This window comes from Colobus angolensis, unplaced genomic scaffold (assembly GCF_000951035.1).
Source record: "Colobus angolensis palliatus isolate OR3802 unplaced genomic scaffold, Cang.pa_1.0 Scaffold292, whole genome shotgun sequence".
Lineage (NCBI taxonomy): Eukaryota > Metazoa > Chordata > Mammalia > Primates > Cercopithecidae > Colobus > Colobus angolensis.
Window position 1 is genome coordinate 943,787 of NW_012116177.1, and position 14,766 is coordinate 958,552.

Consider the following 14,766-nt stretch of genomic DNA (forward strand, 5'->3'; position numbering starts at 1 on the left):
TTGGCCAGGCTAGTCTTGAACTCCAGACCTCAAGTGATCCGCCTACCTCGGCCTCCTAAAGTGCTGGGATTGCAGGCATGAGCCACCACACCCGGCCTTCTCATTTTAATTTTTCTAAAGCATCTTCTGAAGCATCTTGTTCCTTTCTGACTTCATTCTTTGCTGACCTCTTTTCCCCAAGTTTTGGAATTTTCTGAGATTGCTTTTCCTCTCTCTTTCAATCTGCGTCTTTTAAGATTCTCTATGCTTACATTGTCCAGTAAGGTAGCTACTAGCCACAGTCAACATAGAAATGTCACTGGCTTTAAAGAATCTACTGATTTCAAGTTGAACGCCAGAACAGGAAACACTGACACCTGGGTAGAAGGTTAAGGTTGACTATTCCAGGAATCGAGAGAGGAGCTGTTGTATAGGTTTCTGACCCCTGTCTCCTGCTAACAATAAGTCATTATTGCAAATAAAGTAAATATTAATAAATATATGTGTAGAGTATTTTTAATAAAAGCCTATGTGTAGTGTGTCAAAAGATAATGTGCTTTGGAAACAAAGTAAGTTCTTTTTTTTTTTTTTTGAGGCGGAGTCTCGCTCTGTCGCCTGGGCTGAAGTGCAGTGGCCGGATCTCAGCTCACTGCAAGCTCCGCCTCCCGGATTTACGCCATTCTCCTGCCTCAGCCTCCCGAGTAGCTGGGGACTACAGGCACCCGCCACCTCGCCCGGCTAGTTTTTGTATTTTTAGTAGAGACGAGGTTTCACTGTGTTAGCCAGGATGGTCTCGATCTCCTGACCTTGTGATCCGCCCGTCTCGGCCTCCCAAAGTGCTGGGATTACAGGCTTGAGCCACCGCGCCCGGCGTTTCTTTTGATAATATGATAGGTACAGAAATTGAGATAGTGTTTAGAGACTGTTATGGTAATTTGACATTGCCATCAGTACCTGTGATCAGTGGATTCAACCCACCGAACAAGGAGTTTTACAAAAGTATTGGTCCATTACAGATAGTAATTTAGTTGTATAAGTACTGGTCTAGGTGAGAGGTAGTGATTTCTTGAACCAGACTTGGAAGTATGAGAAGAGATTGGTTGGAATCAGGATATACTTTGAAGATAGAGCCAATGGGATTTGCTACTAGATTAGATGATAGATTATTCTAGATTATCTTTCCCTCTAAACTGCTTCATTTGTAAAATGGGTGTAGTTATGACAGCAACACTCATTTTTGCTGTAGCTGTGTCAGATGTTTCTTTGAGCTTGCTGGAAATCCCTTATGTTCATTGCTGCTAATACCATCTTTCTAATCCAATCATGTAGTTCCCTTGACTTTCAACCATCAACTACTCACCATTATAGATAAAAAAAAATATTAAACTGCTTAGGTTGACTTTTAAGATATGAGGTGCGTCTTCTTTCAGACTCTTTTCCATATCCTCTGTTGCTCCTGACAATAGCCCAACTAGACTGCCTGCTGGTCCAGTCAGTCTCTTTCTGCATAATAAACTACCCCAAACTTGATGGCATAAAACGACAACCATTTTATTGTGCTCACAGTTTAGTGAGTCAGGGATTTGGAACATGCACAGCAAGGACAGCTTGTCTCTGTTCCACAATGTCTGGGGCCTCAGCTGGGAATTCTTGAAGGTTGGGGGCTGGAATCATCCAAAGGCTCATTCACTCGCATGTCTGGCGGTTGATGCTGGCTGTTGGCTGGGAGCTCAGCTGGGGCTGTCAGCTGAAACACCTACATGTGGTCTCTCTGCATGGGCTATTTTGAGCTTCCTCAGAGCATGGCGGCTGGGTTCCAAGAGCAAGTGTCTCAAAAGACAGGAAGTGGAAGCTTCCAGTTTCTTAAGATCTGGTTCTGGAAGCTGTTACAGTGTCACTTCTACCATATTCTGTTGGTCAAGCTGTCACAGAGCCCCATTAAAGAGGAGGAGATACAGATCCCACCTCTTGATGGGAAGACAGCCAAAGAATTTGGGGGCCATTTTAAAGAAATCAAATGGGGTGGTGGGGGGATATTTTTAAATGGCCACATCCTACTATTCACCAGTCTTCTCTGTCTTTCTGAGTCTCTGTCAGCTGCTCTCTGTCTCCACTCCTCACCCCCTCCCCAGTTCAAACTCCATCTCTTTCTCCATGCAGCCTTTGTCATGTCTCATCCTCTGGCTAAAATCAGTTTTTCTCTCTTCTGTGTTCCCATAGCATTACAGTTTGTAATTCTTCTGTGGTCATTTTTCAGTGTTTTTCTTTCTTGGTAGATTATAAACTCTTTGAAGGTAAGAACCATGTCTTGCTTACCTTTGCATATCTCATAGCAGGTAAGTTTTTTGAACCGAACTTTCAATATCAAACTGAGTCTCACATCTGACACCCAGATGGGTTGGGACTGAACAGTGGTTAAACAGAAAATATAATGAGAAAATTTAAAACATTCCTTAAAAACATAGTTTCTGATATTGTATTTTAAGACTTTTGAAATGAGCTCTCTGTTGTAGAGTAAAACTTCTAATTTTTTTCTCTTTTGGCCATAAAATTAAAAGAGATTAACTGTTTTTTTGATATTATCAACATCTTCCTGCTCAGGTCAATCTCTGATAGGCATGCCCTAGTATTTTTTTTTGTGAACTTTAGATCTCAGTCCATTACTGGATCAGTTTAGGGAGTCACACCCAAGACTAGAAATAAAAGGAAATTGAAGGTTTGAATAAAGCTTATGAATTGCAAGGATAAGAATTGTTTCATGAAATTTTTGTTTCAGTTTTATATGCATGTGTATAATAAGCTCAAATATAAAATAAGTATTAAAAATCTTTGAAAGATACTCTCTTATGGAACTTCATTCTAAACTGTTGATGTCCTGGTTCATTTCTCTGGCTTTTTCTTTTTTAGCTTATTTCTTCTGGTGTCTTTTCTGAGGGCTTATGTATGTACATATTGATTCTGGGGACCATACACACATGTTCCATTAATCTTTACCTATCTAGCCTCTTTTTATAATAAACCTTAGTTTCTCAGAATAACATATGTTGCTTTTTCTCTTCTCCTTTGGAGACTTTACACCTACTCTCCTGCCCTCAAGAGGCCAGGAGGTGGAATTAGCTTATTCTTTTCTTTTTTCTTTTATGTTTTTATTGAAGTATAGAATCCATACAGTGAAGTGTACAAATCTATAGTATACAACTCAATACATTTTTGCATCTGTAGTTATAAGTATCACTGCAGATGAAGATGTAGAAACAGTTCCATCAGTCCAGAAGGGGTCAGTTTATTCTTGAATTATTTCTGGAACAAGGTGGTGGTGCGGTGGTGTGGTCGTGTGAGTAAATTAGTAGATTCTCTCTGATTCCTTCGTATGGCATATGTAGGTAATAATGTTTAGTTTTGAAGATCACAGAGGTCTGAAGCAACTGAGTTAGAAAGTGTTAAAACAGGGAGATGGGATGTTGAATGTGAGCTTTGGCAGGATTAAATGGGACGAGGTGGAGTGAAACAAGGGGAAAAGCAAAGAGGAGTCATATCACGAAGAATTCAGGAGAACCAAGGTTTATTTGAATTTCAGAAGGGAAAACATACAACTTAGTTTGCCATTGCTGCTGTAACAAATCATGACAAATTTAGTATCTTGAAACAGTACAAATTTGCTTTCTTCCAGTTTTGGAGGCTCTCGGGAGAATCCACTTCCTTTGGCTTGTGGCTCTTCCTCCATTTTCAAAGCACCTTCTTTCCATCTCTGTTTCCATCGTCACACTGCCTTCTCCTCTCTGAAGTTAAATCTCCTTGTCTGTTTCTTAAAAGGACACTTGTGATTATATTTAGGGCCTACCCGGATAATCCAGGATAATCGCCTCATCTCAAAACTCTTAATTTAATCACATCTGCAAAGTCCCTTTGTCACATAAGGTAACATTCACAGGTTCTGGGGATTAGGGCATGGATACTTGGTTTTGTTTTTCAAGGATCTTTCTTCATAAAGGGAAGGTCTGCTGTATATTTCCTGCTAGTTCATTCTCCTTTTTAATGCCGGATTAATTTTTCTAAAACAGCACCTTGTACATTTTACTTCTTTGCTCAAACATCTTTGGTGACTTCCCATTGGCTAATACAATTATTAGGGCCTAGATTGACATTCAGGTGGCTATTTAACCCCAAGTCACATTTCAGGTTTTTCTCCTCCTCTTTCATCATGGATGCAGCAGCATGTGTGTTCTCACTGTTGCCCCCATGATCGGCTTGTCTTTGCTTGCTCTGACTCTTCCTCCTGCCTGTGGGGCCCTTACCCTCCCTTCAAGGCCTTCTCAGCAGCATCCCCCTAACCATCTGTATTAGCTTCCTAGGGCTGCCATAAGAAATTACCACAAACAACAGCAATGTATCTCTCAAAGCTGTGGAGGCCCGAGGTCTGAAATCAGGGTGCCAGTAGAGCCATGCTCTAACTGATGGCTTTAGGGGAGACTCTTTCCTAGCTCCTTTCAGCTTCTGGTGTCTCCAGGTGTTTCCTGGCTTGTGGCAGCATGACTCCAATGTGTGCCTCCATCTTCACATGACCTTCTCTCTGTGCCTCTCCATGCGTCTGTCATAAAGATGCTTGTCATTGAATTTAAGTACCACCTACAGAATCCAGGATGATCTCATCTCAAGATTCTTAAGTTTTTTACATTTGTAAAGACCCTTTTCCCAAATAAGGTCACACTCACAGGTTCCAAGGTTAGAACGCAGACAAATTGTTTGGCAGGATACTGTTCAACCCACTACACTACCTCAGTCAGCAGTCATAACTTATTTCTGTGACCTCTTGACATGACTGGCATGCCTACACAACTTATTGGGAACCCATCATCTCTATCTTACTATTTTTGGATAATTCTCACCTCTTTCACTGAACCATAAGTCCTTGTCTTAGTCCATTTGTGCTGCTATAACTAAATCCCTTAGTCTGGCTAATTTATAAACAATAGACACTTATTGTTTACAGTTCTGAAGGCTCCAAGATCAAGGTGTGGGCAGGATTTGGTGTCTGGTGAGGGCTCACTCTGCTTCAAAGATGGCACTTTCTTGCTGTGTTCTCATATGGTGGAAAGGGGGCCCAGGGAGCTCTATTTTTTATAAAAGCATGAATCTCCCTAAAGACTTAATTACCCACCAAAGGCTCCCTGCCCCTTAATAGTATCTCATTGGGTATTAGGTTCCAATGTGTGAATTCTTGAGGGGGCACCAACCTTCAGACCACGGCAGCCCTTGAGGTCAAAAGGGTTTCTTTTGCTCTGAAACCCTCAGTTTCTAGCAGGTTAGCTTAGCTCTGTAGTGCTTCAGAAGCAGCATCTATCAGATGATCAACTGTTTTTTTTTCTTTTTTTAATAAAATGAAAGGCGTCAAGTGAAAATCCTGGTGTGATTATCAGAATTTTATTTTGAAATATCACAGGTGATTTTTCTCATCGCAAGTTTCTTTTTTGTTTGTTAATTGCTGGTACTTTACTTTTGGTGTGTAGTAACCACTTTTGATTGTCTGGAACCTTAAGTGAGTAGGGAGCAGAGCTGATGTTGGAGTAGCCAAGCTGAGAAAGGCCTCTGCAGGGAAGTGCAAACCCAGTGGGGACAGGGTGGGTTTGGAGATCGGCCAGATACAGCTTGGAAGGCTTGGGGTCCGAACTGTCACTGTTACTTGGGAATTTGTCTTACCTGGGCTCTTGGAAATCTTGATCCTCACTGGAATCCTTTCCAGTGGGTTCTACAAACCTGGAAGACACTCTTGTGAGCACTTGAACTTGATCTCCCACAGCACAATTGGAGGGCCATGCCGAGGGCGGTCCCCAGCCTTGCTTTCCGTAAGGAGATGATGGTTTCACAATGTCTTCTGCATGACAGGGCCTCCTTTGCCTGCCCTGTAAGCACAGCTGCTCTTTGAAGCTTACCAGTGAGCATGGGTATTAGGCTGTTTTCCCAATTATTCTCTTTTCTTTATTTGGCTTAATTTCAAGATTATCTGCGAATAGCTCCTTTTTTCTTTTTCGTCTTTGAATGGATGCTGGCAGTCTAACCCCATTAAAGTTTAAGTAGTGCTCTCATGTTTTTTGTATTAAGCATTTGAAGGTGACTGATTTTCAGCCTTTGGTATGCTCAGGCTAATATTCAATGGTTATCTTCATTTGGAGTTTTACTATATCCATGAATCCTAATATAACTGCTCAGGTCTGTGCAACATGACCATTACTTACAGTGCCAGTGTTCTATTGCAGGGTTGGCCTAGAAGATACATGTTAATCCTTTCCCATGATATCATGGGAGAAAAGAAAGGCTGGAAAAGAATGCAGAGACTGTGACATAATGTGTAAGAATGGCCTATGGTGTCAGGCAAGTGTGGGTTTGAATCTCATTCTGTCACATCCCAGCTTTGTGACATTAGGGAAGTTACTTTTCCTCTCTGAGCTTCAGTTTTATCGTCTGCGTAATGGAGATGATAATTGCTGTTACGTCATTATGTGTGTTGGGAGGATTGAGTGTGGTAATATGGATGCAAATCTCTGTCACAGTAGTGTCTGGTACCTTGGAAGTGTTCAGAAAACTGTGGCTGTTATTATTACTCATTTTTTAGGGAAAACCAAGGCACTAGTGATAATTATGGAATGTTTCCAAGTCACCCACAGTGAAAGTCTTAACTTGTGGGATTTAGAAAACAGACCATTAGTGTGTTGAGTAATGCAGTATTGAATATGTCAGTTACTACAATCTGGCTCTATGGTATTTATTTGGTTAGTTTGCAGAAAGATAGACAAATGACATGAATAAAAGCACACTTACTGACTTTCTTACTGATCTGAAGCATTTATCATGCTGGCTGTGTAAAGCTATACTTCCTCTAAGTTCAAGGCCTTTACCTCCAAACTCAATGGGAGGATAGAATTTAGAGTATGGTTTAATTATTAGTGTTAAATTTGTATTCTTAAGAATAATTTTGTGACTGTTAAAGTCTGAGAGGTTTATTCTGTATCACATGGCTTTTATAATAGAGATGTGATTAAATACATTCTTTGTGCTAGGAAACCTGGAATCTGTACACTGCCTTGCTGGTTTTCAGATCAAAGAAAAAAATCATAGTAGGTGAACCTTAGAACAGTCAGTCCCCTGCCCAGAGTTAATATTTTGGATTAAAATTACATTCCTTAAATTCCTCTGTGTAGCAGATTATTTCTGAAATTTTCCAGGGATAGGGGAAGCAGGAACATAAAATGCTAGAAATTGAGTAAATTGCGTCATCTTTGAACCTTAAATATTGATGTTGTAACTAGATGTTGAAGACTGTGCCAGAGTTCATTGATTCATAAGTTGAAGTGTTCCTTATGTAGGGTCATGTGTTCATACATGGAGGAAATCTTCTAAGATTTGGAGTCTTACATGGGAGATACAGGGCTAGATGCATGAAAGAACTTCCATGTGGAGTCTTCTGCCTGAATGTAAACTCTGAGGGCAGGAACTTGATTGCATTTGCTGTCATACCTCCAGTGCCTAAATCAGTACCTGGCTCATTGTAGGTGCTCAGTACCTCCTGGCCAAGGGCATGAATGAATATGGGAAGGAAAGGCAGTGAACTTGTTGTGGTTCAGAACACTTTCTGTACTCTGTACTTTATGCAGTTTATTTCTGGCTTGGCCTTTGTTAAGGGTCAGGAAGTTGGTTGGAAGAGAGATCCATCCACATGTTGGAACATCAGCTGTGTGCCAGCACTGTGCCAGTCCTGGAGATGAGATGGTATAAAAACCTTTTCCAAGGTCGTCTTCAGTATTGGACTGTTGGGGGTTCTACTTTTTCTTTTGACAGTGATTGTAATAAGGGATGTTTCCCTAGTATGACTCCCACTAAAGTAGCAGAGTGATCCCTGAGTTCAGGGGATGGGATTATTTTTATTTATTTGTTTATTTATTTATTTATTTTTGAGATGGAGTGCAGTGGTGCGATCTGGGCTTACTGCAAGCTCCACCTCCCAGGTTCACACTATTCTTCTGCCTCAGCCTCCTGAGTAGCTGGGACTACAGGGGCCCGCCACAACGCCTGGTTAATTTTTAAAAAATATTTTTCGTAGAGACTGGGTTTCACCATGTTAGCCAGGATGGTCTCGATCTCCTGACCTCATGATCCACCTGCCTCGGCCTCCCAAAGTGCTGGAATTACAGGTGTGAGCCACTGTGCCTGGCCAGTTTTCTTTTTTATAAAGAGATGGAGTCTTGCCATGTTGTCCAGGCTGGAATGCAGTGGCTATTCACAGGCAAGATCATGGTACACTATAGCCTCCAACCTTGAACTCCTGGGCTCAAGCGATCCTCTTGTCCTAGCCTTCCTAATAGCTGGCTCTACAAGTGTGTGCCACCTCTCCCAGCTCTGGGTGGATCTTTAACCGTAAGTTTAAGTCAGTCCTGACAATTTTGGTTCATTTTATTGTCCCTGAGAAGCAGCTAGGTAAATGCGGTCATTAAAATACATGTCTAAGCAGTCTTAGTGGCTTTCTTGAGCTTCCTTTTGCTCCTCCCAAGTTAGAAGTCAGGGCAAGTCCTTCCCCCTGCTTCATCCTATCCCCTTATAACTTCAGATAAAATAATGACTATAAAGATTTGAAATCCCTATGATTGTCTTGAAGGAGAAGGGTTGAGAGTGAGTGGGTCTTATTTTCCTCCCTACCTTCCTTGTCAATTTTGAGCCTGTATATTCTTTTTTTTTTGAGACAGAGTCTCACTCTGTCGCCCAGGCTGGAGTGCAGTGGCCAGATCTCAGCTCACTGCAAGCTCCGTCTCCCGGGTTTACGCCATTCTCCTGCCTCAGCCTCCCGAGTAGCTGGGACCACAGGCGCCCGCCACCTCACCCGGCTAGTTTTTTGTATTTTTTAGTAGAGACGGGGTTTCACCGGGTTAGCCAGGATGGTCTCGATCTCCTGACCTTGTGATCCGCCCGTCTCGGCCTCCCAAAGTGCTGGGATTACAGGCTTGAGCCACCGCGCCCGGCTGAGCCTGTATATTCTATAGTTTTTTTTTTTTCTTCTCAGCATCAAACTGAAATCTTATTTATATCTTTTTCAACTTTAATATCCCCACTTTTTGATCTTTGGGGATTAGAAGCCAAGTATGGACAAGAGGAGAGTGGCCAGGGCATTGAGTAAGCATGTATGTACATTTCATAATTTTTGCCATACCTGGTGGGTTGTGCTGAATTTCTTGGGCAAAAGGCCTGAAGTTCTGTTACCACCAGGGGAACAGGAATTGTGGTTGCCATCAGGATCACAGCCAGGAGGCTATTTATAGTCTGCAGTGAGTGGCTGTGAGCCCACCATGTTTCTGAATATGCCTCCTGCCTTAAAGTTCCCAGTGTTCTTGAAGCGGACCCTGCCCTTGCTGGCCAGACAGTAGTTAATGATAAAGTGGATGGCTGCAGGATGTGGCGCGTGATGGCCTTGGCGGCTCACAGCCTGCAGGTGCTTGTGCTTTGGCTGACCTGAACCCAGCCAGAGAGCAGGTGCTCCCTGCCCCCATGCTGGCTTCCTGGCCTTTCTCTGAGCTGGCTTCACTGACATGGAGCTGATGGACCACTCGCTAACCAGAGTCCACTTTCTTTATTCCACATGTGCCATGTCAGGTTAAGATTTATAACAGGTCATGAATTTAGCTTCCTCCTCTCTCTGAGTTCAGGTCGAATATCTAGATTTGCCTTGCAAAAAGGGCCAAGATCAGGTGACACTTTGTACCTTTTAGCTCACATCAAGGTATACGGACTGGAAGGAAAAGGTGAAAAAATAAGTTCTCACAAGAAATAACCAAGAATGGAAAACTTTTTTCTTGCGTTCATAGCAATGTATGATATGCGTATTTATGTTGATTCTTGGATGCTCTAATGGTGGAGTGATAGTTTATGCATTCAGTTCCTTTTGCAGGTGATGGAAAACTCCAACCCAGACGAGCCTTAGTAAGATGAACATGGAATGGTTGCCATTCTATGCAGTCCAGGGTAAAATAGGTTTTAGATCTGGGTTGACTCAGTGCTCAAGCAGTATCCCTAGAGCCCTGTGATTTCCCCTCCAGTTCTTCCTTTGTCAGTTCCATTCTCAGCAGGTTCTCCTTTCATGGTAGCAAAATGGCTCTGGCATATCCTACATTCAAGTATAATGAGAAAATCACACTTTCTTTTCTAGTAGTTCCTGTAAAATCCCAAGAGTCACTCTGATTGGGTGGGCTCAGGTCACGTCACACCCTGCAATCCAGTGCAGTGTGATGGTTTCCAACCACACCTCAGCACGCAGAATACGAGGGGGTGTATCCCAGACCCAGTTCAGGAGTTGTTGCTGGGAAAGAGAGGGGGAGGAACTGAGGAAGCATAGAGTTTCTACAGAATGATTCCATGAAGCACATATTGGGGACTTTCATTCTCATAACAGAGCACTGTTCTTGGGACCTCATACAGTGTTGCTTGGTTCTCAAAAAGTACTAAGTTCTTGTGTGGTTTCTGGGTAAGTCTGGCATCCCCCAGAAGCAGGGAGCCAGTGATTTTGCTGATGCCCTTGGGATGTTCACTGCAGGGTACCAGATTACAGTAGGTCATAATGGATGCCATGCCCAGGTAGTTGTGTGGTGTGACATTAGATCAGTTAGCTTTCCCTGTACACCATTACGTCAAAGAGTGTTGCTGGACAGCTATTCTCAACATATGTTTTGTTTGTCTCTGAAAACACGTGTTCCATTTCTCTCTGACCATTCAGATTCATTTTGGTGACTGTCTTGTCAGCTTGGGGCTGGGGAGAGGGGAGGACAGGCTTTGTTTTGGCAGTGCTTCAGGCTTGGAGCAGCATCCTGCAGCCAGCACCATAAGCTGTATAATTTGTCCATGGAGGCCTATGCATTATAGAAATGAAAATTCCTTCTCTGACAGCATTCATTGCTTAGCACGCAGCAATTTGGCTGTCAGAAACAGCTGGCCCTGCAGGGTGGGACAATAGAAAGGCAAGACCCGAGAGAGGCCAGTGCTTACTCAAGTCTCACACTGTGAGAGGATCAGGTTACTGAGACTGTCATTAACAACAGACTGCAAGGGGCTCTGGGCACAGCTTCCAGTGAGCAGGAGCCTGTGGCTCAGACAGTTAGTGATTTTCCCCTGTTTTGCTGAATGGAACAAAAATAAATAAATTAAAAATAAACCATTAACCTTTGCTGACACTCAGTTGTTCAGTTCTGATTGTGTCTTCTACTGGGTGATGAGCATTTCTGGGGAAGTAAATCCCTTCTAACCTAAGTATAGTTATTGGTGCATTGCAGAAAACTCAGAAAGGAGTGGGGCTGGGGGCAGGATGGATTGCTTGACACCTGCATGTTGCAGGGCTGTAATTTTTGGTTCTACTTACCTAGAAACAATGCTGAAAGGACCAGTATTGGAGACCCTTATGAGGCAGGTTTAAACATGAAGTAGAAATGGGGTTGTGCGTTCTCCCCAGATGTACATACTTGGAAGAGCCATGCAGCAAGCGGAGGAGAGGAACAGAGGAGCTGTGTGGCTTGACCCTCCTCGGAATCTGCAGTGTGGCTGGCTCTGTGTGCTTCCTGTATTGATTCCATGACTCACAGAGCATGAGCTAAGCAGAAAGCATACTTAAACTACAGAGGAGACAGCTGTCTGTTACAGGAGGACATATTTTCTGGGTTTAATGGCGCCACATTTTTCCTAATAGTTTGTACACTAGAAATGTACTTACTAGTAATGTCTGCTAAAGGGTCTTTATTGTTTTTTCCTTTTTGAAAAAAAAAGACATTCTTTAAAAAAATCAGCTTCTAAATATTATTCTTGACTTTTATTTCACAATAGGACTTCCCATGTAGGAAAACAGTACCAACATTTTGTTTTTCTTTTTGTACAATAAGCAGCTTGTCACTGTGGGTTGTTTTTTTTTCCCCCACCTCTTGATAGCAAGGGTCTATCGGAAGTTTAAAGCAATGCAGCGGGAAGTACCTTGCCTTTTTGAAGCGAATAGCGTTTCAGAGATATTGGGTGGCTCAAGGTTAGTTTGCCTGTTGGAATTCGTTTGTTGTTCAGTGTGGCTGGAACTGTACTTTCTCCTGCTCTCCCTCTAAATCTGTTTCGCTTTTACATGATAGAGGCTGAAGTTCCCAGATGTTGTTTGGATTAAAGAGTGTGTATGGGGAGGGGGGAAAAAAAAAGCTTTCTTGATGATAATAACAGAGTCAGACTGGCTGGTTCTGTACTGACAGGAAAATGGAGAGATAAAAACTCCATTAATGGTGTGTGCATTGCCTAAGTAGCCAATAAAACAATGCTGTCCTCACTGGAAGCCGGTCCCAGACTGGCAACGCTTCGTGCCAACTGTAGGAGACAACAGCTGCAAAGAGGGGCAGAGAATTCGAGTCAAGAGTCCACGTTCAATGACTGGCTTGGGGGGCAGTTCTTTTGTTCTCTTCCTCCTCCTCCTCCTCCTCCTTCTCCTCCTACTTTTGCCCATTTTCCTTGATGAGCCCCTCTTAATGCTCACTGTTCCAGAAATTGAACCACATCTGATTAAAACTTAATGGTTACTCACAGAATGAAGTTGGCTGGTAGTTTCCAAGCCTGTTTGTCTGGTTTCCTTTGAGTTTGTGACAATAGAAATTGTTATTTTGTATAAAATGTATCTAAGGGTTACAGTCCTTAAAGTTTGACAGAACAGTCACTTATCACAGATGTACTGCTCTATTTTTCCTCAAATATCTTTAAATTTCCATGCTCGAAATTAAATTAAAAATTTTAAAACTTTTTTTTTTTTTTAAAGCATCTCATTTTAGAAGATAATGGAAAATGGCAAAGGCTTACTTTAGTCAGCTTTCATTCTATGTGTACTTCCTGAACCCTTTCTCTGAGTGAAGCTCTCTTCTGTGACTCTGGGCCAGGTAAGGCTATGTGCAGAGGAGACCTGACTTTGGGAACTTACTGTCTCTTGGTCAGGTAAATCCTTTGATCTCCAAAGGGAAAGAAAGACATGCTATTTGAATGGTTTAGAAAAGCATCCCTGTAAATTCAAAAGAGAGATGAGCTGATTACCTAGCTCTGCCTCTGTTACACGTGAGTGTAAAATTTAAATTACTTTAACTTTTATTCATAGTATACATGGGGAAGGGAAAATATATTTGAGTGTTTATCTTTGTGCCACATCCTGTGCTACAAACTTTATATATATTAGGAAGTTGGTATCTGTAGCCTCATTTTACAGGCGAAAGAAATGTAAATCTTAAGGAGCTCATTTGCTCAAGGCTGCAAAGTCTGTTCTTCCTGTTCATAGGTGCAGATGTAATGAAGGACATGATATGAACCAATTCTTCTGGTATTTATTGCACCTAATTACAGTAGACATCCAGAAGAGGAGATGGAGTGTTCTTTATCTAGTCCCTTCAGAATGCTGGTGTCATGGGGTAAGGGCACGCACTACTTTTAAATTCTGGAAGCCTTATAAATCCTGGAAGGCTTCATAAAGGAGGAGAGACATTCATTTATCTTGCAGCACACCCCCTTGAGTGTGCTTACGGTGTCAGGCACCCTGGTAGGGACTGGGGACTCAGTGCTAAAGAGGACAAAGTCCTTCTGTTGTCAGAAGGTGGTGATGATTTCCTGGTGGGCAGAGCCGTGGGAGGGGAGAACAAGGGTGGGTATCCCAGTACCCTGGAGGAGATGAATCTTGAGAAAAGTACCTGGCGAAGAGCTCAGCTGGGAGTGGCGCTTGTCCAGGTTTCCTTCCTGAAATGGAGGACTTTGTGCGCAGATATAAGGTGGTGGATAAAATGTATAGGAAGGAGCAATAAGGAATGCTTTTAGGTACAACCTGTGTTTCCTTTTTGGAAACCCCATGTGAATTGTGAGCTGTCTCAAGGTTCCTGACTGTGGACCTCTCACTCTCAGGCCACGCCAAGTGGCCAGTGGCCACAGTATCTCAACCTGGTTTCTTCTCTCATCACTAAAGATGGCAAAGTAAGGTCATGGGCAAACCTTGTTCTTACAGATAAAGCCTTTATGTTAGGCATTTCCAAAAAAGTATTTGCCTCTTCTGACACAGTTTTAATTTACATGGCAAAGTAGGGAGCCTGCTCTGAGGAAATACGGCTCCCCATGATGAATATTAGATATTGAATGGCCTTTAACATGTCATGCATGCATTACTGTGCCAGCTTGTCTTTTTCTAAATGTCAGGTCGTCACTGTTAATTTTATATGTTTAAAAGATTTGGGTGAATTCCAGGTATAACACTTTGGTTTTCGTTTTTACATTTCATAGTTGTTGAAAGGCTCCATGGTATTCTTGATAGATGCTTGTCTGCGTCCATATTGATGATGAACAGTAGAGTATATTAAATTAAAGGTTGTTGGCTGGTTGGTTGGCGGTGACTTGCTTTCTGTTTTCTGTTCACTAGATGATGCTTGGAGGATGTAATCTTCATACTGGTTATCAATCTGAAGGTTTCCCTTTATTCTGTCAATAAACCTTACTGGTTAACAGATCCTTGTTTTTAACCACTGGTTTTCAGCCCTGCTGTGGGGCAGAGCTACACTGCAGTCCATTGTGAGTATTGCTAAGTAATTTATTATTCATTATTGAGGTAAAGAAATTTTGACATACACTGGAGCTGATTCAGCACAATACTCTCCCATGCGTTCCATTATGTCTTTCAGAGTGAGAAAAAAATGGAACTCAAAGACAAGTCAAAGTACTGTATGTTTTAGTTAGTAAAATACACTATTTTTTTTTTTTTTTTTTTTTTTT

The 14,766-nt window shown here is 42.2% G+C and overlaps 1 protein-coding gene across 3 annotated transcripts in view; it reads left to right on the forward strand.

Moving 5' to 3' along the window:
• ACVR1 (activin A receptor, type I) overlaps positions 1-14,766 on the forward strand; it is a 155,637-nt gene that overhangs the window by 32,610 nt on the left and 108,261 nt on the right. The window contains exon 1 of one of the 3 annotated variants that reach the window (XM_011949190.1): positions 11,985-12,022. The exons of the other annotated variants lie outside the window; for them this stretch is intronic. The gene's annotated coding sequence lies outside the window, so the exon portion shown is untranslated. Of the gene's footprint in view, positions 1-11,984; positions 12,023-14,766 lie in introns of those variants that run through there. 3 annotated transcript variants of the gene reach the window in all.